We start from the raw sequence: 23,196 nt of genomic DNA on the forward strand, positions 1-23,196 counted from the left end.
ATTTAATTAATCATGTCAACTTTGTCTTGATTCTTTGATTAGTTCACTCTGTTATTCAAGCCCTGTGTTTTGTTCAGTTCGTTGTCCGTTAATCCTAGAAAGTTTGGTTGTTATTTTTGCTGTTTTCTGATCCAGAGTTTCTCTGGATTAAAAATTGGGCTTTTTAAAATAAAAGACTGCTCTGTTTAAACCCTGCACTTTTATTTTGTCCTGTTTCAACCAAACCATGGCAACTTGATTAAAAAAAATGGACTTGAAAATAATAATAATTATAATAATAAGCTAGTATTTATTCCAACCATTAAAACGGAATCCAGAAATATTCAGATGGATAAAAAAGATATTTGGGAGAAAAATTAAACAGAATTTGGGAAAAGATTAAACTAATTTCATAGGGCACTATAGGTAAGCAGGAAGTTGAATGTGCTCTATAAGACACCTTTTTGCTGCCCTATTGGTTGGTGCAAGTTGCCTTAGAAAAAGTACTAAACTGCTCGGATGATAGGTGAAACATCTTATTTTATAAGCAAGACCATTTGCATTTGATTAAATTTGATCAGACGTGGAAAGTGGATGTTGGAGCCTGTTAATTTACAATGGTGTAATGACATTAGAGTTAATGTACCATAGCTTAGTATTTGCATTAAGTGACCACTGTGATTGTTGGCAAAAGCCCTGGGCAGTGTGCCTTCAGTATTCAGTAACATTTTTATATTCACCGTATGAGCATTCTACATCTCAAACTTGCCTACATTGCAAATATCACACGCTCATACACAAACACGCATAGCCAGCGGAGACACAAGACGGCTGACGTTTACATTTCTGTCTCTTTATTCATTTTTTTTTTTTTCCTCGCTGTCTGCAACCTTTGACCCTGAAGATATTATGCTGTGACTTGCCGTCTTCTTCAATTGGCCTTGTTGCCAACACACAGCTGTACATGCTCGGACTGTTCCAAGTGCTGCTTTAGCTGTGTTTAGAGTTCATGTTGATGTTTTTCAGATCATAGCTGTGCTTTGATTGACTGTAATTGTTTGTTTTTTTTTCATATGAAATTGTTTGTCAATGCAATTATGAATGCTGCAGATTTGGCCGTGTGACTATGCACTCAACCATGATGTTTTTCTGTATTCTATAGTACCGTCGCTGTCAGCTTTCTCATCCTCTCTGTAATGAATTTGCTAATACAAATTCCAGTTTTATCAGTGCATGTTATTCCAAAGATAAAAGGATGTTTGTTTCTTCAACTGATGTCACATAGTTTATACAGTAATATGTTGGAGAGTGATGTTAATTCTAAAACAGCTTACAAATATTATAGCAATCTTTGTAGTTTGGGTATTCTTACCTTGGGATGTTCAAAAGGAGTAGGATTAATTGGTTATTCATTAAACATTCAATAATATGTTTCTGTATCTATTTTGAAAACGGGGTGAACTTGACCTTCAGTCTTCACCTTCCTGGTCAAAATGCTGGTTTTACTCTTTAAAAGTACTTTACAATCAACTGCAAACTTGCATTCAGGTTTGGCTATTGAACCACTTACTATTCATAATCCAATCAACACGTGATGGATAAAATCAAGTCTTATCCTACTTGTTTTTTTTCCCCTCTTGTTAAATATCATGTTTCACTCGGAAATAGTATACATTACTTTTCAGAAATGTTCACTTTAACGCAAAATCTCTGACTCTGTTCTGTTACAGCTTCTCTATAACTCTTTGCTCTGTAAGCACGCTGCGTTTCTTTGCTTTATGGTAGTGTCTTATTGCCTCAATGTTTGGCAACACCGACTCTGTGTCCCCCGCATCTACACGGTGTAGGTAGTCTGTGTCTCTGTGTGCTGTGTCTTTATGTTCCGTGCTCTTCTGTGTCTCGTGCAGTAATAAATAAGAGTGTCCTCACTGATGGGGTTGTATTAATCATCGGCTTTGCTGGCAGCCCGCAGATAAGCAGATTGATCCAAGGCCACCCTGGGACTGCAGCCTGGCACAGTCCCATTCATCTCTCTCTCTCTCTCTCTCTCTCTCTCTCTCTCTCTCTCACACACACAGACACACACACACTCACTCATTCACTCTCTCTCTCACACACACACACACACACACACACACACACACACACACACACACACACACACACAAACCTGGAGCAGGACCAACCCATTTTCCCTATTCTACTATCAAGTCAATAGAAATTCAAGGACCCACCAAGAAAAAAAAGACCATCTCAGTTCCCAAAATATAAGGGAATCCATGGCAAGTTTTCAAATTATTATAATTTATTTTTCCAGTGAATTTTTCTCAGTGTAGGTTTAATTTTGAAAGTAAATTTCTGTACAGAAGACAACAAAAGAACATTCTCACCAAAAAAGACTTCTGAAAACACACTGATCCTACAGCAGGGCATGTTGCCATGTTGTCAATGGGAACCTTGCATTAAATAGATTATTTGATATTTATAGACCTCTCTGCAAAATGTAAACATTAAAACAGTCACGACACTTAAAAACATTCCCAAAACGTAAAAAAATATAAAAGGTGACATGCAAAAATATAAAACTGTTGTTTGGTAATTTTCACATAATTGTCACATATGTGACAGCTTGCCCTTTTTTTTAAATTTGTGGACAAATACTTTTGTCCTATGGACAGTTTTTTTTGTTTTGTTTTTTTTTGTCATGTGCAGTAGTTGAGTTTTGCCTGAGTGTATGCTTTATTCACCTGTTAAAACATGATGATTGGAAATTTATTACTGGTATTGGTATTTCACTGGGCTTTCAATAAAACTTGGCTCAAGTTGGATGTCTATACAGTAGAAAGGCCTTGCGTCCTTGCTGAATAAAAGTATTAATTTCTTTAAAAAAAAAATCATACTGACCCCAAATTATTAAAATTAAAAAGGTCACACCATGAGGAATCTAATATTCATTGATCTTTTGACATAAAATAGTTATGCCAATATAGTGTGATTTTCAGAACTCAGAAAGCACTGTGCTGTTTATTTAAACAATTTAAAAGAATATATAAAAAAATGATGATTTAAATTCTTCAGTAAATAACAAAAACCTTCTTTTCAGTTGTACAAACAGTACAAAAATATAACATTTTCTAATCACTGAAGTATTTTATATGTAAACAAGAAAGGACAAAATGCCTTGTTAACACAGCCTTGGAATCTAAAAGGGATGGACACAAGAAACCTGGTTGCCACGGGAGCTGTTATGTTGCCATTTGAAATAGTAGATTAAGGCTGCACTATTGCCTAAAACATAAACATCAATCAGTCAAAATATTTCTTCAGAATATGTAAACATAATCTAAATAGTTCTCCTAATTTTGAATGCAGGAAAGGTGTTTAATGCACTCTGACAAAATAACTTTCAAAGATATTTTCAGTTCTATGTAACAATTATGTATCAGCTGTATTGAAATGACATTGCTTTTCATTTTCATTTCCGTCTGCCATGTAGGTTTCATGCTCTCATTTTACTGCCTTTCACAGCATATGTATTATTTCCAGTTCTGTTTGTTTATGTGGTTATGTTATTGAAATATTGTTTGCACCTTTCCTTGTTGAGCGCTATTCTCTACAACAGCAGATAGTGGAGTCATATTTTTTTTTTTTTTTTTTTTTTTTTTACAGTATATAGTTCTATTCATCTAAAGCATCACTAGTACTATTGCTTTTACTTCAAAATAACAATTCTGTCATCATTTACTCACTCATGTTGTTCCAATCCTGTATGCATTTTTTTTTATTCTATGAAAAACATATAATTATTACATTTTATATAATTTTTGTTTTGTTTTGTTTTGTAGGTGATATTGGACATAAACTAAAGTGGAAATGCTATATGTGAGGAAGTTAGAGTTAGCAAAAGTGACAAACCTTCTATGGCTAAGAAAAAATGGGAATATATGCCAATGCTGGTTGAGATCTTCACCCAGCAGGATAACAATATTCCCCCCCTTAGAAAACAGAGAGCACAACAGAGAAGAAGCAGAAAACCATAGGTTACTGTCATTTTCTGTTCTTTTTTTTTTTCTTTTTTGAAAATGAGAATTGCAACTTGAAACATACAAATTGGCTAGTCAGTGGACCGCAGTTAACCCCCACTGCACTACAGATGGAGTGACAATGAGCAGCCCCAAAATTGCGTACCTCACACAGCAGGTTTCAGTCTCTATCAGTGTAGGTCTACGGATGCAAAATACTCCGTTTTGGAAATGGGGGGCTCTGACGAAAAGTTAATTTCTTTGTAAGAATATATTTCAAATAGTATTACTGACTTTAAATTTGAAGTGCATGGGTTAGAGAGTGAGAATAAATGGAAATTAAAGCTTTGTATGTGACATCTTAGAACTCATTTCAGGCTTTTTAGACTCTACTTTCAGGAGCATTTGCTCACTTCTTCTGATCTTCGATTTCCTTTCTCTTTCTTTTACACACACACACACACACACGCGCACACACACACACACACACACACACACACACACACACACACACACACACACAGGTGAACAGGTACATATCACTGTCTGTAATACTGAAACACACTTTTAGTTTAGTTTTTGCTGCACTGTGCATGAAGATAAAATAACCATGCAGCATAATTAGTTTTAATATGCTGTCAGAGCTGAAATACACACAGTGGCGATTGCACTGTCCATGGTGCTGAAATCTCAGACGGTATCTGCAATGGCTATCCAGTGCTGTCCATGGTGCTGCAATTGGTGGTTTTCTTTAAGCAACTGTGCTGTCCAAGGGACTGAAGTTCTGATTCGCTTCAGTGGTGATTGCACCGTCCGTGGTGCTGAAATTCAAACTGTCCGTGGTGCTGAAATCTACTGTATATCTTGATATATAGATTGGCTAAAACCAAGCACCCACTGCAAGATTGTTGCATAGTACACAAACTTGAACTCATTTTAGATTCTTTCATGGTGTAAAAGCATTTATCTTTGTCCAGACATGTATAGATGTATAGATAATCTCATTAGATTTGAAGAGCTTACCTTTGGTTTTCTTTTGAATTTCAGTATATTTGTTCTAAGCATGATTTGACAGTTATGACTGTTTTTGTTGGATAAAATGTTACATCTAAGATTGTTTATATTCATTTTACACCTGTTAAACATATTTATCATAGTAGCATTGTGAAGCTCAATGATTGCTAAAGAAAAGATTGGCCTTGTTTTATCTTAGTTATTCTGTCTTCTTCTTCTGTTACTTGCATATTGTAATGCTATAGAGCTAGTTACATGTTAGGAATTCCTGTCTATCTCTCTTTTTCTTTCTCCATTTTCTATTTTCTTTCTTTTATTCTCACCCCCACAGCCCTACTACTGTCCTTACTAAAACCCCTGAATACCTTTACTTCCAGACCCCTCCCTATCTGTCCCAGCCGTTTTCTGTTACCAGCACACAAAAGCTCTCGTTGCCGCGGTAATGGAGTTGTGAGATGTGGGATGAAGCCGTTCCGGGAGAGCGTGTGCGATTACTAAAATGGAAAAGTGGAAAATGGAGTCTGATTTAGCGTCTCCCTCCTTTTCTCTCCCGCCCTGCAGTTCAACATCCTGCCCCCTCTATATTCTGGCTGTCGTGTTTTCCTTTAGGGGATAATTCGATTTTGGAGATGATCTACGGTGCCTCAGAACTGATAATATCAAACACCCCCTCCTGTTTTTCACATTACAGTGTGAATACTATTGCATTTCCTCTCCGCTTCCATCTGTACCTTCTCGCTTCTTTTTGGTGAATACTTTTCCCTTTTCTCATGCTTTCTGCTTTCTTCTTTTGTTGCCAAGTAGAGGCAGCCAAGGCATGTCTGCCTATGGGAACTACTCACTTTTTGTGTTGTTGCACCTTGCTCTCACTCTCTCTCTTATAAATAATATGCGGTATGAGGTACACGGATGCAGACAGAGTTACAGGGTTTCTTCAATGAGGCATTGCTATAATTTTTAGGACTGAGAGCATGAATATGGATTCACTCTTTACAAGTGATGCTTTAATATGATTTTCCTGTTTTTGAAGCACAACTTCAAACAATATATGGGAAGTGCAGCCCAGCTGTCTTATGACATTTTTGCCAAGCAATTTATTTTTACTCTGTGAATAGGGAAAACTGTGGCAATTTAAAGCCATTCAACTGCAAAATGGAAAAGAAAGCTTCTCCTTGAACTAAACAGCATATTTTCCACATAACATTTGGGGACTTCACCCCCTTTTTCGGTCATGGCAGCTGGTGTGGAGATCTCTGGTCAAATCGGAGCAGCTCTCTCAGTTGGATGGCAGATAGTTCCCAGTGGGACACATACTTTCCATTAGAGCCCATTCATGAAACGCTGATGCCTTAATTCATTCAGAACAACACACATGAGCAAGCCAGTTTGTGCACATATAGGCAAACAGATTTGTTTTTAGCCATTTAAAAAGATATTATGTATCAGAAAGAGCAGAGTGTGCATGTATGTTTAACCAATATGCTGAGGCATGAAATAAAGACTAAAAAATAGAAAGTCAGTGTTTGACCTTTTGCCTTGTTGCAGTACCAACGTTTGACAATGCAAAGCCACCATTGCTTAAGCATATACTCCCTTGTGACATCACAAAGAAATCCCAGCATCTGACACTCCTCAACAGAGATAACATCAACTAGCAGGTGTTTTAATGCACTTTACCTTCAAAACAGATAGTGTATACACATGGGAAAAAAATGGAATCTTAGAGATAAGCTGAATGCATAAGCAAAACAAATAGCGCAGATTTCTTCAGATTTTCTAGCATCATTAAAAAAAATAAAGAAGAAACAAAGTGGTATTGTAAAGTGAGTTGTTTACAGACACTGCAGTTGGCAAGACTTCAATGGAAGTGCAACAACAAAAGCACTCCTCATTTCCTCATACTTCTACATTGACTTAACTACTTCACCATATTTGTAGACACAAATTTGTTTTGTGCCTCAAAGCATAAAAGCTGCATTTTAAGCAAGTGTGTTTGAATTCAACTGTTTTGTACGAGTAGAAACTCTGAGAAAAGTGGAAGGTAACACTATACAATTAGGTTCAATTTGCTGACATTAGTTAGTGAATTGGGTGTCATGAACTAACAATGGACTTTTGTTTTGCAGCATGTATTAATCTAGGTTTATGTTAACTTATAAAAATACTGTTGTTCATTGTTATGTTCATTAATAATGCATTAATTACTTGAAATGTTAAAAATGTATTAGTATATGTGGAAATTGACATTAAAGGGTAACTCTCGCCAAAATGCAACCTAGGGTCTTTTTGTTAATCTACCCGAGGCGAACTTTCGTTTAAAAGCATAATTAGAATGGAAACGCCACTTTTAAGTTTGACCGTATTTTCGTTTTCGGTCAAATTGCATTTTGAATGGGAGTGCTTGGGGCACTTCTATGATAGCATCAAAAATGGCTATTTTTAAAACACTAAGAAGGCTCGACACAACATGAAACTTTACTCGAAGTATCACCAGGGGCTCTACACATGAACTCGAGCATTGAGAACATTGTTTGTGTACACAGAGTTTACTAAAAAGAAAGATTTTGAACAACTCACTGTAGCTGTGTCCGCCGGCATTTTGACAGTCAAAAATAGTCGATCTCCGAATGTGAATGAACTAACTCTGAATTTTAGTATTGCTTCTTATATGAGCATCCCTTTTCAAATACAAAGTCAATATTGATTTTCACTAATGACAAAACCACAAATTATCCGTGAATCTATATGGAATTAAGCTTTAGGAGCTTTCCATCTTTACTCTCCTCCCTGTTACGTTGCATTCGGAGATCGACTATTTTTGACACTTTTTTTTTATTTCTGTCCCTCCATTGACAACTATGCAACAACCACTTTGACGCTTCAAAAGTTCATAAAGAGTTCTTTGGCGGACTACCATCGTTCCGACATCAGTCGCCCCTGGCAACACACACAGAGCAGCTGACCAGAAATCAACGCACACACCTGACGGCCATCGACCAACTCATCACTGGGGCCGTATAAACACCAGTGAAGAAAGGCCAGTTGAGTTTTTGCTCTCCCAGACATTCACTAACGTCTGTTTACCCTTTTCTCTTACAGAGAGTGATTAATGAGAAGGAACCTAGAAGCCTTGATAGAACTCTCTGCTGGTCAAGCTAACTCCCTGCTGTCTGGCTGAAGTTTGCAGTCTTCACTCCACTTTCTCCAGCACTCTCACAACAGAAGCACAAGAGCACCAATACTCCTTCAATCCTCACTGTTGCACAAGAAATAAAGCTCACCCTCTGGGTTTAACAACATGCGTGTTTTCTCTCCTTTTTTCCCCAAGCCCGGCTACAGATCATAAAACTAATCCATGTGAATTGAGCAGTTTAGTCCAAATTTTCTGAAGAGACTTATACATCGATCACCAAACAAGCTCAACCGAACCTGCTTGACGCATGAGAACAAACCTCATTGGTTCTTGTGGAAGCTCAAACGTGCTGCGTAACACACAAAAATTAACCTAATTTGTTCTCGCACGTCAAGCGAAAATGTTTGAGCTTCCATTTACCATATGTGACCTGGACCACAAAACCAGTCATAAGTCGCACGGGTATATTTGTGGCAGTAGCCAACAAAACATTGTATGGGTCAAAATTATTGATTTTTATTTTATGCCAAAAATCATTAGGAAAGTAAAGATTTCTTTTTAAAATACATTTTCTACCTTAAATATATCAAAAATGTACTTTTGTGAGTGGATACAGCAAAATCGCCAACATAAATGGACAACTTTAAAGGCGATTTAGATTTTTTTGCACCCTCAGATTCCAGATTTTCAAATAGTTGTATCTCGGCCAAATATTGTCCTACCCTAACAAACCATACATAAATGGAAATCTTATTTATTCAGCCTTCAGATTATGTATAAATCTCAATTTAAAAAAAAATGTACCCATAAGACTGGTTTTGTGGTCCAGGGTCACATATCTGATGTGTGCGTTGATGAATATTTATATAAAAGCCTAAATTCAATCTGTTCATCGTATAAATCGATCCCTTACAAGTTATATGCATATCCAATCAAGAGTTTATGCGAGAGTTTAGCACCATGTTAAACCAAAAGTTTGTGAACATTTACAACTAACTGCAGTACCATTACTATATTTAAGTAAAAATAAAAATGAAAACAATGATTACACTTTCAAAAAGTATTTGTTTTAAAGTGCCCCTATTATGGTTTTTCGAATATTCCCTTTCATGCAGTGTGTAATATAGCTGTTTGTGAATTTAAACGTTTTGCAAAGTTGTAAAGTCGAAAGTACACGATAAATAAAGAATCGACTCTGAACCGCCTTTACGAGTCATTCTTGTTTCGAATCCTACTGCTTTACGGTTCTACGTCACTAGAAGATACACTTGCATTGTAGGTTGTCCGCCTGCGAATAACTTGACCAGCCCGCAAACGTCATTTTACTGACAACTGCTTCTCAAATCTCGGAGTTCAACGCGGGAGTATGACTAATTATTGATGTATTTTCTACCGGGTGTTTAAAATGGGTAGTTTTGTGTTTTATATACTGTAGGTCTCTGGCTAACCGGCTACCTCACGTTATTACTGTCTTACTAAAATACTTCTGCTAATCAGCTGTGGGCCACTATTACCTAAAACTTTGTCTGTTAATGCAGATTGTCTGTCGTTCTTACTGCTTTGAGTAAAAATAAAGGATGGAGCCAGATTTGTCTTATCAACGTTTATGTTACATTAGTCATTTACTTTAGTGCTCGGTTAATGTAAGTTATGCGCTGTTATTGATACAGTTCCCGCATGTGCACCGCAATAAATTAGAAATATACACATGGGTTTGTTGATGGACATACTCTTGTTAATGCTGATGGTGAGGAATCACAGTTGCAACATCTCATAATGTACCTCAAAATGAGTATTGTATCACTGAGAAACATCCTGATCAAGTCGTCCTTGCGATGGAGGTTGGGGATGAATAACTAGTTCTGTCTGCATTCTGAGCGGTTTTGAGATATTGAGCTTCAAAGTTTTTGAATTCTATTCGATTTTGTAGATAGAACCTTTTCAATTTTGACAAAAATGTCAGATAAAACCTTATAATTCCAAGGTGACATTTTGATGCATGTAAACCTGTTGTAGGAGACCTCCAAAACAAAATGAGGAGACTGAAAATAGCATAATAGGGGCACTTTAAAGAAGGGCTTCTAACTCCACCTCTGGCTCATCAATTTCCAAACCTAACACATTCTTGCTTTTCACAGTAAGGTTGCTATAGCAACTTGAACCCAAATCAGGGCTTGGGATGTAATGATACAGAGAAGGGGAGAGGCTGAAAACATTATTTTCCTTTATTATGTCATTTTAAAATGTTAACAGGTTGTTATATGTGCTGCGCCGTTCAAAGACGTGTTGGGTTTCAAAGACTCCTGTGACTTTCAAACATGCCGTTCAAAGACTCCTGTGACTACAGCCAATGATATATTCATCACCCTGCACAGAGTTTAGCTTATTAGCAAACAAGACTGAGAAATGATTTTGTTACCCTTCATAAAATCGCAGTTGTTTTCGATCTCATTTTGTTATGCCCTAGATAGATGCATATTCAAATAGGATTTTGTTGCTGCAGTGACATTTGCTGGTAAATTCAGAATGCAGTCAGAAACTGATTATTTGGCTGCAATGGTGTGAGAACACAAAAGCTGTCACAAATGAATTGAGTTTATGCGCTTGCGCTTTTAATGAGGACAGAACTGCTCTATATAAAGGCCACAGTTATGAGGTCAAACCAAAATTAGATGCTGCTCACCACTTGTTAGATCAACACTTGTTGGTATAACTTATATTTCAGTAGAGCAGTCCTTTTATTCCTAATAATTTGGTGATCATTTTAGAAATGGTGACCACTATGTATCTTTGTGAAGCTACGATAATATTAAAATACTGATGTAAATATTAATTACGTTGTTGTTGTTGTCGACAAAAACAATACTATAGCAGTAGTGGTAGAAAGATTTTTGTTTGCTTTGACCTTCATGCATAAGTTGGAAAGTTGGTTTCACAGCCAAACAATAATAGTAAAAACAACACTTCTTTTTTAGAATTCCTTGGATGTGACCTGAAAAAAAATGGCTTGTTTCTTAGTGTTAATGAGCAATATGTCATATTTTTACATTACTGTGAGTGCTCAAGGCTTACATTTTGTGGTTTTAAGCAGAGAACAGTTCAATTATTGAAATGTAAATTCACATGAAAGGACATCCCCAAGCCAAGATAGTCTGCCCATAAAAAAAAAAATAAAATAAAAAAGTCTGTTACAAATACCTTCAATTTAAATCCAATTCATTTTACTATTTCCCTCCCAATGTGCCATAAATGCAGAGGTGCCCTAGTGTTTCTCAAAACCCAAGAAGCAGCTGTTATTAAATCACACTTGTCATATTTATATCAGGCGTCAGCGTTCCTCCATCCTATTTCCTTCTGCTACTTCCTTGACGTGTGCACTTATAATAGGTATTTTAATGGCTCTATTATTTCTTGCCAGCAAATGAGAAACAGAAGGGGTTGAAGGACACTCAGCAGTTTGAAGGACACTAAAAAAAAAACTTACTCCTGGCTATGTTTTGGCTCTTGGTGGATCTTTTAATTGTGCAAGATTACACATTTTAATATTTAAACGCTAACACTGGATAAAATTGAAAAACATTTTTGTGTTTAATGTCATTCATCCCGCTATTAATTTCTATGAGTGTTCTAAGACACTTGACTTCGTCTAATGTGGGTCTGCAATAATACAATGAATCCCTGCTTCATAAAAATGATTTCTAAATGAGCTCATGAGGACTTATTTTCGACACCAGGAGACTGGACCATCTCCATTCCCTCCTCCTCCTCCTATCCTGGATAAATCCATCATGTGCTTGTGCCTCTGATGGTTTTGTCTTTGATGTATTGTTCTGAGCTCAGGCCCCTGTAGTGCATATGTGTGTGTGTGAGCGTGTCTGCATGAGTGTGTATAAGCGTCCTTTCCCCTGCAGTGAGTGTGTTATTGGCTACATTAGCCAGCACTGTAGGGAGGCCACTATGAGGCCCCAGGCTATAAAGACAGGCAAAGCCAAGGCCCGCTATTTAGATTAAAGGATCTCTTAATAGACAAAATAGCACATCTTTAAACATGAGTAACTCTGCAAATCAGACAGACTAAAGCAGTCAATCACAGAAGTCCCATTTGTATTGGAGGCATATCAATGGCCCTGTCCCAAATGGCACCCTAAACACTCGCAGTCTTCATACAAGTCTGCGCTTTCGTGACATAACGGCGCTTTGACTTTTGGGAAGAAGTCTGCTGCGGAGCTCATATCTACTGCAAAAGGGGGCGCTAGCGAGCACTCTTCTGAATCCTAAAATGACAAACGGGACACCCTACGGTCTCATGGACTTAACGGACATGCGCACGCGGCAGCCATTGTAAGTCCACAAGACTGAAAGTGCATATGATGTCTGCCATTTGGGACAGGGTCAATAAGGTGTAAATTCTGTCACTCAGCTGATCTAAAAAAGAATTCTAAAAGGATCTTTATTAAGCTAATAATAATAATAATAGACAAAAGAGCCCGTCTTTAAACATGAGTAACATCATAAATCAGACCGAAGCAGTCTCTAAAATAACTAAAGTTATATTGGATCAGCAATATCAAGTAAATTGTAGCACATTCTGTGACTCTGCTGATTAAAAACGGATTCTCGAATGACAGAAACCTGTTCTACTTATAGAGCCAAATCCGATGGAAGCATCGCAGAAAGGAGAAGTAATGCCATCCACTTCATCCTGAGAGAAGAGATCTGAAATTCCCTGCAGACTCAATCTGATTAACAACTACATTAAGAAGGTAAAGCCTAACGAACCTATTTAGTGCCAACCTGATCAACATGAAGATCAGAATCTCCAAGTAATGGAACTCAGCGCATTGACTGCCACTCAGATTATTCAGGTTTTATCAAGCCAAGAAAACCAATGGAACCACAATAAGTGCCAATCTGATTAGTTGGGTATGAGGAACATAAGAGGAGCCAAAGAAAAAACTACCAGCCTTATCAACACTTTCAGCATAATCAGGGCTGGATGAGGCCCGATGCCCAGAAAAAGTAGCCTGGTGTCTTAAAACTTATTCACAATATGCTGCTGGGCTGAAAAATGGAAAGTGCCATTTGGGAAAATTAATGGGCTATAAAAGTAGAAGCCAACTTCCTGGACACACTGTACAGTTTGCCAGGAAAATAAATCGATAACAAAGCGTCAAGATGTAGAACATTTACTGAGCATTTCAAGTTTGTCAGGGAAAGCAGTAGCTCAAAGAATTGTTCTGAGCTGATGTCTACTTTGCTAATATGCACAGATGAAGACCCCTTAAAGAACCAGGCCTTACACTTGCAGGAAGCAATTTCTGAGAAACGCAGTTGATATTTCAAATCAACCCAAACAAACGCACCCGTCTCTTCATTGCTCTGCCCCCAAAATGTGGATCATAGCTGAAGCTAAGCAAAATAATGATTCGCAAAAAATAAAGCAAAAATGACGAACGTATGACAAGGAAGAACAAAAAATGAACTTGCAGTACACAAGCATACGTACAAGCAAGAGTTTGTTGAAGCTCACTAGCAGCACATCAGCTCCATACAAACAACGACACTCAAAACTCTCCTGTTACTATAGCTAACATTACAACAACAGCATATCTTGGTTCTGTGAAACATAGCAAAACCAATGTTACTCATGTATGGAGCAGAAACAAAGCAACGTCTGCGTCCATTTTCAGGCCTTCCCGCTTTGGTCTGTCCAGCAATGGAGAGCTTTTCTTATATTAACACAGCTCCTAAAGCACTTACCTGAACATATCCCTTCTTTTCCCATTGATATTCCTCTGAGCTTTTCTCTTTTGTACTGTCTCTTAGGCATCTCTCTTTTGGCCTTTCTTCAAATCTCACTCTTGCTATCTCTCTCTCTACTCCCCCATCATGAGTGGACACGCCCCCTACTGCTGATTGGCTACAAGTGTGTTGTGGTGCTCAGTCCGATGAACTTTCAACAGCGTTTCTCAGAAACCGCTTACTCCACCTTTAATCACCCCCAAAAATTAAAGTTGTCATCATTTACAGTACTTGCCATCATGCTTTTATGGTAATGTTATTATGCATAGATAGACTTTGTAACATATATATATTATAATTGAAATATTGGAGTTTTATGAACTATTTTATGGTGCTTTTTTTGTTCTTTTTGGAGCCTGACTGTGTGAAACACCAACGTTTTTTGTTGTATGGAAAAGAGCTGTTTGGACATTCTATTAAATGACTCCTTTTGTGTTCTACGGAAGAAAAAATGTAATAGGTTTGGAATAAAATGAGGGTGAGTAAAAGATCACAGAACTCCCATTTTTGGATAAACTATCTCTTTAACCCAAGTGATAACATAAACAACAAAAATAACAATGTACCCTAAACACTTGCACATCCTCTCTTTTCTCTTGTGAGTGTTCTATGACCGTGTGTAAGTGTGTCTTTAGATGAGACCCTCTTCCTCAGATTCCTCTGTAATGCTGAGATGATCTTTGTATTGATCTCAGAAGGCTCATATGGTGAGCTCTCACAGCCTTTGATAACTATAATAGCAGCATTAGCTGCTTCTGAACATACACTCGTGTATCATAAAACCTCCAAACATGTTCCTTCATGTTGTTTTATTACACTCTCAGAGCTCATTCGTTAAGGTCTGTGTATGTGCGTGTGACCACTGATTAAAAACCGAAGCGAGCAGACATTAAAGGTGGCATTCATCATAAACCGCTGTTTTGTGAATGTGCGGCTGTGTGCCGTGGAGCAGCATTACCAATTTTAACACAACCGAGTAATGTGTTGCATTAGTGCTTAAATTACCACCTTTATCCGTACTTCACTTAGAGGCCAGCGGCTAATCAAGCTAAGATTGAAGACCACCTCTATTAAGTGTAGTTAATGCATATTGGAAATTCAGAGGTGTGAGCCTGTGGGCTGGCCAGGTGATTGGCCAATGTGTGTGATTGTATCAGCACTAGAATTAAATGCTTTCCATATTAAATGGTAGTAATGCCCACTGGAGATGCTGTTGAAAAGTGCCATGCTGGAAAATCCATAATATGATAATTTAAACTTCAAGTCCAGATCAAATGATCAAAAGCAGTACCAGGCCCTGTAAAACACAGATCCAGACCAAGACCTAACCCCAAGACCAGACTGTCCATTTTATTGAACTAAAATGCATTGCTCATTTTTTTTAATGGAAAACAGACCAGTCAACCAACAGATTTTACTGTAGCAAAGTTACCTTACAGTATACGTTGAAAAAATATAAATGGCTTAACATCACATTATATATAATTTTACTATAAAATGAATGGGTTTAAAAGTAAAACCTATTACCATATAATTTATTGATTATAAATATATATAATGCTCAACAAGAAACACTTTTAAATTAAATTATTGTTAATTTTTTTGACACCATATAATTTACAGTGGAAATCATGACATTCCCATAATTTTAATTGAAACATTTTTATTTCTTCTGTTATTACAGACTTTGGTTTTAGCATGGTTTTAGTGTTGTCTGGTAACCACAAGATGTTATGTTTTTACTGTTCATTTAACAGATATTTTTAGTTATTGAGTTATATGAGAGGTAATAATCATCTTTTATAAGTTGGAAATAGGCTGCAGAGCCAGTCCAAGACTCACCAAATCCCCATCCCGCTCTTCTAAGGAAAGCAGTTAACCATCTCACTCAAGCTGGTTTAAGATGGTAGACCAACCCATTTCACCAAATGTGCAAATGAACACCCCTAAAGACAAGGCACCTGTTTTCTCTGGTTACAGGAACGTTTTCCAACAGGGTGAGATTGAACAGCTACAAACGCATTCCAGTCTGTTCAGTTTCAGCAGACTGTTTGCCCTCAAAGGTGAAATGTGCTATAAGACAAGACACCTGTTTTCTCAGGTCACAGGAAAATGACTCCACTGAGTGGTTTTTAGTGAATCTCATGCATGTGCTGGCTATATGTGTAGAGGTGATTGAGAGTGTTCGTGTGTGCAAATGCCATTGTGCTGTATTAGATTCTCTCTCTCTTCTGGCTGAAGTCTTCTAGATGCTGAACACTGCTGATATGGATCAATGCTTTAGTATTCAGCCTGTAACAGCTCCGCTCAGCATGCCATCACTGAAAGAGATGGAGAGAGAGAGAGAGAGAGAGAGAGAGAGAGAGAGAGAGAGAGAGAGAGAGAGAGAGAGAGAGAGAGAGAGAGAGAGAGAGAGAGAGAGCAATAGGAACAGGACAGAGGGATGGTGAACAGAAAGAACAAGGACAACATGAGGGAGAAAATGAGAAAGATGGAGAATATGAGCCAATGAAGGGAACAAGCAAAAGGACCTGAATTGAGAACTAGAGAGAGCGAGTTCAGACTCGAGAGGGGTAATTTGTGAATGTGTGCTGCTTGAATTGGTGGTATAATGATGCCGTTTGTAATTACGGTACAGATCTACACTCATTCCCACACACACTCCCATTTACTCGCTTGTGTTTTATTCATTACACCTGAAAGAAGTTAAGCAAACTTACACATTACATTGCTGTGCATTGCCTAACACTCTCTCTCTCTCTCTCTCTCTCTCTCTCTCTCTCTCTCTCTCTCTCTCTCTCTATCTCTCTCTCTCTTCTATGTGGTCACGCAATCACACACTCATTGCTAAGCATTCTTTCATTTACATCCCTCTTGTTATTTCTGAACTAGTCTTTCTTAAAATAATGAGTGTGTGTCTAATAAACCAGTTCAGTGTGTGTACTCTTCAGATTTAACCGGCTAAAGAAGACTTAACGCTGCCATGTCTTATCACTCATTACCCCTTGAGGGTGCGTGTGTTCTTGTGCAGTTTACATTTATGCTCAAAACCAACGCCCTTTCATTCAAACGAGAATAAAAAAATGAAGAAAATAAATAACTATATCAGTTTGGCCTGCTGGTGGCACTGTTGCCTCATTTTAGAATGCACTTTTGGAGCAGCCCAACGTAATGACACACATTCACATGTGCGGCTGTGCGCACACACTTTGAATGGACGGTCTTTTACAAGAGTGGTGTCAGCCCAAGCCACTGCAGCTGCCACTGGAATGAAAGCAGTGAGGGCCCAGAGCCACGCTGAATTCATCTGATTACCTCTCCTCTTGCCAGAACTCCTTCATTCTTTCACACTTTCTTTCTGTCCTTCTCTTGATTATAGTCCTTCAGTCCGCATGTTTTCTGCTTTGGTTTTAAAAGACTGCTGTACCTAAAATTGGAAATTAAAATTCAGTATTATACTGAGCAAATGATATTTTCTGTCAACCCGCATTTACCTTTTTGTATTTTACGTACATTTTGTACATATGTATTGGTCTTGGTATGAGCATTGCTGTTGAGATGTTGGTCATGATGGATATATCAACACACACGAAAGGATTTGGGCAAAATTAAGAATTCCAAGAATGTGTTTCCTTTCAAATCGTGAGTTTGAATGGAATTTGTTACAGGATGTTGAATTGAGCTGTTCAATCTTTTTTTTAGAATAGCAGATTTAAATAAGTAAAAGTCAAGTCTGGTTAACATTGCTTGAAGAGACTTTCACGTTTTGTTGTGCAACTGCTGGATTGTTTTAAAAATGAAATGAAATGAATCATTCTGTTATATTACTATTTTTTTAAAGCAGCTTTTCAGAAAATGCGTGTTTCTACATTACAATTTAGAGTAATCTGTTATTATCAGATGTGACTGAGTCCATGTCCATATGTCAGAAATGTACAGTTCTACAATTCATGGAGTTATATATGAATATAAACACAATTTGAAAAAAAAAAACAACAACATAAAAAACACTGTATTTTCTTCTGACAACTGCACAACCCTGTCTGACTCAAACAGGATATTGAGAGCCCTAAATGCATTTGTGTATTCATTAGTGGTAGTTAGTCTGTGTGTTCATGACAGAACACATATTTGTATGTTAATTTGTGTTAAGTGTGTGTGTGTGTTTGTGACATGCTAATTGTGTTCATTTGTATGTGTATTTCTGACGCCAGCAGCAAATCATCCTTCCTTCTCTCTAATTCCTCTCCTCTACCCGGATGCCCCGAGTCTCCTCCTCCTCCTCCTCCTCCTCCTCCTCCTCCTCCTCCTCCTCCTCCACTTCTCTTTTTTTCCCTCCTGTTCCTCCTCTCCTGTTTTTCCTACAGCCCAACAGCTGTTGGACACATGCCCCTTCTTCACCCAGACACCTGTCCATCTATTATCTGTCTCTCTCTCTCTTTCTCTTTCTCTCTCTCCCTCTTCCTGTCTAAGCCATTGCAAATGAATGCACTGACATGAAAAGGTTTGACCAGCCTAATAAGCTGTCATCTTTTCCAAGAATTCTCTGCTCTAGCATTGTGGAGCCTTCGCCGTGTTTACCATCAGACTAATGACCACATGACAATGCTCAGATGGACCGAGGATATGATCAGTCATGATAAGGAACATTATTTTCGGACATGCAAATAAAATCTTGTTACCACCATTTTATTCCCAGTATTTGTTGGCTGCAACTGTTATGGCAGAGACGAGAACACGTTTTATTATTTTGTCTCATTAATGACAAACAGTACAGACAATTTACTGCTATATTCTGATTTGTTATCTCCACATCACTCTGTGATAAGACGTGTATATGACATTGTATAAAATAGAAAGTTCTAAATGGAGAGGTCTTATTTTAAATGGTCATTATTGCATGTCTGTGGCTTGCCATCTGTTGTCTGATGCTCTCATTCCCATCATAAATGATGCAAATGTGATGTCATTTCAGCCGTTATGGGAAAATATGTTATGTGTCATAACTTGTGTGCCATTAGCCAGAAAGAACATCTCAAAACAAGATGTTTTGGCATATGCATATCATATCAAGAGCTTCTAGAGTTTAGAGTCATCTGGCATAGATGGAGACTTGCTATATAAATGAATGTGTGCTCTCTCAGAGTTGATCCTCCAGGTTGAATTGACGTTTAGATTGAAGAGTACTTACATTAACTCCACTGAACATGCATATAGAATGTGTCATACCTGCATTAATATGGTTAAGGAATTATTTGCAAATGGAATCACATGCTCTTAGAGCAGAAGTGGAGGTTGTTGGCAGTGAATGAAATGAAATGACTGTGGATGTGGATGTGAGTGTAAACATTGGTTTGAATATCTAATTGGAGATCAAAATGTTGATGGATGCAAAGAAATACTGGCTGCTCTACGGTCAGCTTTACTGGCAAATTAGAGGACCTGAGCCCATGGGAACAGACAAGCTGTTGGGTTATGGGTCAGGTTTGAGTAATTTCTTCATGTATAACTTCATATGGACACCTGTTTCCAACTAAAACAAACTAAATTAAAATATGAAATTGACACATTTTTGATAAAAAATTGTGGCTTTTTATATATCACAATTGCGACTTTATTGTACTTTATATCATAATTCGTATGTTATTTCTCATAATTACTCATAATTTACAACTCACAATGTGTTTTTACCTTTATCTCAATTACCTGTATTATTTTTTGTTTGAAACAGGCTTCCATAATACTCCAAAATTATTCTTTACATATACACTACCGTTCAAAAGTTTGGGGTTGGAAAGATTTTTTAGTATGAGATGTTTTTAATTTTGAAAGAAATCTCTTATGCTTAACAAGGCTGAATTTATTTGCTCAATAATACAGTATAACATTTTTTTATTACAAATGAAAGTAACTTATGTTTTAAAATGTAATTTATTCCAGTGATGGAAAAACTGAATTACTTCAGTCTTCAGTGTCACATGATCCTTAAGAAATCATTCTAATATATTGATTTGCTGCTCAAGAAACATTTCTTATTATTATCAATGTTGAAAACAGTTGTACTGCTTAATATTTTTGTGGAAACCATGATGCATTTTCTTTTTATTATTAATAGAAAGATCAAAAGATCAGATCAATTATGTGAAATAGAAATCTTTTGTAACATTGCAAATGTTTTTACTGTAACTTTGTATTTGCATCCCTCAATGCATCCAATAAAAGTATGGATGCATTTTCTTAAAAAAAAACAAAAAACAGCATATGACACTAACCAGCATACTCCAACTTTTTTAAAAATATATATATTTTCAGTAGGGAAGTGTTAAGAACTTGCATGATCTTCTAGACAAACTGTGGCCTTTTGGGTGGAGAGGAAAGGTGCTAGGTAACCAAAACTGATCTTAACGGTCGTCTGGAGTGCTTGGTTTGCAGTGTCAGGCCATTGGCAGACAGGAACTGAATTTTAGCAGGAGCTAGTAAAGAAGTTTGTGCAAAAGTGTGACATGAGTGACTTTATGGAAATTAACAGCAAGTTGAGCAGCAGCATTTTGGATAAGCTTAAAATGCATGATGACTAGGACCTTGGAGCTGAGTAACTGTCAAGGAAGCACTTTTCAAGTGTTATACATACAGGTATCTTTATATGGCAAGGATGTCCAATCCTGCTCCTGGAGGGTCACTGTTCTGCAGAGTTTAGCTCCAACCCCAATTAAACAGGCCTGAACCAGCTAATCTACGTTTTACTAGGCATACTAGAAACATCCCTGCAGGTGTGTTGAGGCAAGTTGGAGCTAAACTCTGCAGGATAGTGTCCCTCCAGGACTGACTTTGGACACCCCTGTTATATGGTATTAAGTAGTGTTGTCACAATAACAGTGTAAAAAAAAAAATCAGTTCTCTTTACCAATTTTGGTACTATAGCAAAAACATGGGCATTTTTTTGGAAGAGTGGTCCATTTATAATCAATGAAGCTTATGTCACTTCAGTTCAGCTGCATCACAAGCATACTGACTGAGTCAAAACTCCCATTATAATAACAAATTCTGCCTATATTGCACAATGTATCACTCATTTGCATGTGTTTATACTTTTTTGGTGATAATGAAACAATCCGCGAGCATGCACAGCACAGATGAAACAACTCTGGCATATTTAATGGATTCTGACTATTAAGTTCACTGGCTAAACAAACATGTCTGTAACTGGCTATACAATGCTCAACACTACAACAACAGGTAGTAAATAGAAACCTTTGATGCTCTTCACAGGGTGCATTTGAAAGCAGCAGCCTATAAGCGGGTTGACCCAGTACTCTGTACTACCGGTACTTCAGAAAGGCAAGTATAGTTAAAATGTAGGTGTCATCTCGTTATTGAATGACCGGTATATTTGGCAACACTACTAAAAAGTAACCCAAACTAAAGACAAAAGTTGTCTTTCTCTAACTTTTTCTCTAAAGTTTACATGCATCTGTTAATAATCATAATCACTTATCAAAGATACATAACGTTTTTGGACTTTCAAAATGCAATATGTGCAGGAAAACCTATTTTAACGATCTAAGCGCATGGTCTAAAGCACACGGCGCAAGTTCACTTAGGGCGTGTCCGAATCCACTTTTGCTAGTTTAACGACGGGAAAAATGGTTGGCACGCAGGCGCATGGTCTAAAAGGGTGTGTTTTGGGATTTACGTGCATTAAACCAATCAGAGTCTCATCTCCCATTACCTTTAAATGGCAGTTGCACTCACGCCATGGCAGATTCGCTATTTACATGACGGAATTTGATGGTGGAAAGACTGAACGCGTCTCCAGAGCGCAAACGGATTAGCTCGTGCGCGACGTAAAAGTGCGCAAGCAGATCATCTATGGGACAAGCCGGATTCCACCATATCTTTATGTACACAATAATAATCTTTTACATTGTAATCCTTTTATTTTAAATATTTGGCATGTTTGTGTGCTGCTGTGTGTCCCTGTGTGTTTAATAAGTCTACGCGTGTTGTGGACCCGCCTATAGGCGCACATTACTAATGCGCTCATTAATAAGAAAAAAAATATTGCGCCATTGACTTTAGACCAGGTTTCAGTCGGTCAATGGTGCAGTCTATTTCTGTTTCCTCAAAATAGCAACGTGCCAACAATGCGCCAGAACACACCTCGTTTTCAGACCAGCACGCCCATGGGCACACAAATGGGCGCAAATGCATTTTTTGCTATTTAAACAACGTGGCGCAGGACGTGAAAATGATAACTGCGTCGGACTGAAATTAGCAAAAAACACTTGCGTCGCGCTTGGCGCTGCACTGTGCCGGGTGTAAGATAGGACCCTTAGGGTGTTTTCACATCTAGTTCGTTGCTCTTGGAGCGGTTCAGTGTGTATATTTGAACAAAGCAGTTGATCTCAGACTCTCCTAAAAGGACCCAAAAGCAAACTCTACTCTAGTACGGTTTGTTTGTCGGTCCATTTGTGGTTCGATTTCTTTATGATATGTGAAAGCAATGAGGTCCCGGTCCGCTTTGCGTTACGTTTCTAAATGTGTACCTGGAGGCTTGCCATACCTAGTCTCGCGTAGCCAGACCTTCAGACTGTCGGCAGAAGGTCTGGACTCCATTGGCCAAGGACCGCCCAGAGGCCGTCTGACTGACATGTAAAGCAACCAATCACAGTTTGTTTCATTCCGCATCATGTTTTGGGGTGTGAAAATGTAACATTGATGTCCCTACAATGACAGACAGGTGTGCAAACCTTTGGGATGTATTTTAAAGAGTCTATGCCACAAACTTTACATACTTCTACTTTTGAAAACCCAGCGTTTGGTTGATCATATGTTCATTGCCACAATTGTAAACACAACGGCATTCTTATTCCGTTTAGCGTCACGGCATCTTTGTTTCCAGGTGGACCGTTACCAAAATTTTAGTTTTAGCTGCTATCTTTTTCCTCTTGCTTTCCTTTAGTTTTGCTTTGTATCACTCTTTCTCTGTTTGTCATTTGCTTCAAAATGTGCCACAGCCATGTGATGACAACATGTGAAGTGGACATCTTGAGTAGTAGTTCTTATGAAGTTGTGGCGTAAACAAGAAAGGGTCTGAGATCACTTCAATGCTGAAGAGGAAAAAAAAAAAAAAAAAAAAAACGAGTTTTCTTTTGAGTACACTATATTATGAACACTGAAAGTACTGAGGTCACTTCCGGGTTCACTTTAAGTGAACTGGGTTTTGTTCTTTTAAAACGAACTATA

This window comes from Abramis brama (assembly GCF_963993115.1).
Source record: "Abramis brama genome assembly, chromosome: 2".
NCBI lineage: Eukaryota > Metazoa > Chordata > Actinopteri > Cypriniformes > Leuciscidae > Abramis > Abramis brama.